The following is a 2,880-nucleotide window of genomic DNA, read 5'->3' as shown; positions in this document are numbered from 1 at the left end:
GTCAGCAAGTCAAGTACGGGCATCAGAGACCTTGTGGTTTGCTTCAAAAGCTAGAAATTCCTGAGTGGAAGTGGGAGCATATCACTATGGATTTTGTTGTTGGGCTCCCATGGAATCAGAGAAAGTTCGACGCAGTATGGGTCATTGTGGACAAGTTGACCAAGTCAACACATTTTATTCTAGTAGCAGTTACCTATTCTTCAGAGCGGTTAGCGGAGATTTACATCCACAAGATTGTCCGCCTTCACAGTGTGCCCGTGTCTATCATTTCTGATCAAGGTACGCAGTCCGCCTCGCACTTCTGGAGGGTTGTACAACGTTAGTTAGGCACGTAGGTTAAGTGAGTACATCATTTCATCCTCAGACGGACGGACTATCCGAGCGCACTATTCAAATATTGGCAGATATGCTTTGCGTTTATGTTATGGATTTCAGAGGTTCTTGGGTTCGATTCTTGCCACTTGCGAAGTTTGCCTATAATAACAGCTACCAGTCAAGCATTCAGATGACTCCATATGAAGCATTATACGGGAGACAATGTCATTCGCCAGTTGGCTAGTTTGAACCGGGAGAGGCTCGATTGTTGGGTACCGATTTGGTACAGGGTGCCTTGGCTAAGGTCAAGATTATTCAGGATCGACTTCGCACAGCTCAGTCTAGGCAAAAGAGTTATGCCGACCGTAAAGTTCATGATGGTGCATTCATGGTTGGAGAAAGAGTAATGCTCTGGGATTCACCTATGAATGGTGTAATGAGGTTCGAAAAGAAGGGCAAGTTGAGCCCTAGGTATATCGGACCCTTTGAAATTCTTGAAAGGGTGGGTGAAATAGCGTACAGGCTTGCACTACCACCTAGTTTATCAGCAGTTCATCTGGTGTTCCATGTGTCTATGCTCTAGAAATATCATGGTGATCCGTCACATGTGTTAGATTTCACCTCAATCCAATTTGACATAGATTTGACTTATGAGGAAGAGCCGGTAGCTATTCTAGTCCGGCAGGTCCGACAGTTGAGGTCTAAGAGTTATCCATCAATTCGAGTACAATGGAGAGGTCGGTCGGTTGAAGCATCTACCTGGGAGTCTGAGTTGGACATGCGGAGTAGATATCCACACCTTTTCACCAGCCCAGGTACTTTTCAAATTCCGTTCGAGGACAAACGTTTGTTTTAGAGGTGGAGAATGTGATGACCCGATAGGTCATCTTTAAATTTAACATTCAATTTTGTGCTCCGAAACCTTGAATAGCACCATTTAGCATTCCTCATCTTGAGTGCGCAATCCGTATATTTTTTTGGAAAGTTTTTATGTGAAAAATTGATAAAAATGTGGAATAGTGCATTAAAACTCACTTAAGTTGACTTCGGTCAACATTTTGAGCAAACAAATTCGGATCAATGATTTGACAGTTTCAGTAGGTTCATATCATAATTTGGGACTTGGGCGTATGCCCAAAATTTAATTTGCAGCTCCCTAGGTTGAGTTATTGCCATTTATTAAAACATTAGAAGTTTGAAAGCTTAAAGATTTTAAAGTTTGACAACAAATTAACTTTTATTGATATCGAGCTCGGATTTCGATTCCAAAAGTTGGAATAGCTCTATTATGTCGTTTGGGACTTACATGCAAAAATTTAGGTCATTAAGGGATGTTTTGATGCGTTTCGGCGCGGCGCGAGTTTTAGAAATGAAATTGTCATAAATTCATTAAGTTTGAATCGAGGTGCGAATTGTAGTTTTGACGTTGTTCGAGGTGATCTGAGACCCGAGTAGGTCCGCGTTATGTTACAGGACTGGTAGGTATAATTGGAAGAGGCCTCGAGGGGCGCGGTTTAGTGTCCGATGAGTTTCAGACCATTTTTGTTAAAGAACACAGGTCTGGTTCTGGTGCGTCGCACCTGCGCAATTTTGGCCGTAGGTGATAAGTGGGGATTTTGACTACTTATTAGCGCCTTTTAGCTTATGTTTTTGTCTAAAAGTATTTAATTATGTTCCCAAAAACTAATAAAATATGCTTAATTGCAGGAATATTGAAAGATGAACTCCCGAGATAAAATCCAACTCAAAAAGGAGTAATCTGAACTCAAGGACATAAAAGGTACAAAAGCTCAGAAGCGCGGATCGCAGAATATCATTTGCGGCCGCAGGTTATGACGTAAAAGGCATCAGAGTTTGGTGCAAAGTGTGGTCTGCACGTGAATTGTACGACCGAAAAAGTTGGGCCAGGAACAAAGTTCAAAGAATGTGCACTCCAAGTCCCCCAGAAGTACGGACCGCACAAGAATTGTGCGGCCGCAGAAGAAGAGCTATGCGACTGCAGATGTAAAAGCGCGGACCACAGAAGAGAAAGGTACTACCGCACATGTAAAAGTGCGGACCGTAGAAAGAGTGCATTGCGGCCGCAGATCAAAATTATGCGGTCGCAGATCAGAATTATGCGGCCGCAGACTTCCAATCCTGATAAAATTGAAGAAATGTGCGGACCACACATGGAATTGTGCGGCCGCAGAACCTCCCGAAGGACATTTTTGTCAGAAATTTCCAGCCATGTATAAATAGACGAGTTTCACATTTTTAGGTAAACTTTTGACATCAGCTGCTACAGTAGCCGTTTCCTTTTACTCTTTTTAGTAGTTTTTCATATTTTGAGGTATTTTAACTTAGAATTTATCATTTTGATCTTGCAATATGAGTTTAATTATCATTTTTTCTTCTATTTCTTCCATTTCAAGCATGAGTAGCTAGATTTTCACTAGGGTTGTGACCCAACCCTAGTGTGTAAACTTAATGGGTGTTTGATTTAATGCTTGTTTATGGTTGGGTGTTTATTATTTAACCTTGTTCTTGCTTTTATTTGTCGAATTAATGGTTGCAAACATTAGT

The sequence above is a fragment of the Nicotiana tomentosiformis genome, chromosome 8 (assembly GCF_000390325.3).
Source record: "Nicotiana tomentosiformis chromosome 8, ASM39032v3, whole genome shotgun sequence".
Taxonomy (NCBI): Eukaryota; Viridiplantae; Streptophyta; class Magnoliopsida; order Solanales; family Solanaceae; genus Nicotiana; species Nicotiana tomentosiformis.
This window is presented reverse-complemented; position numbering follows the sequence as displayed.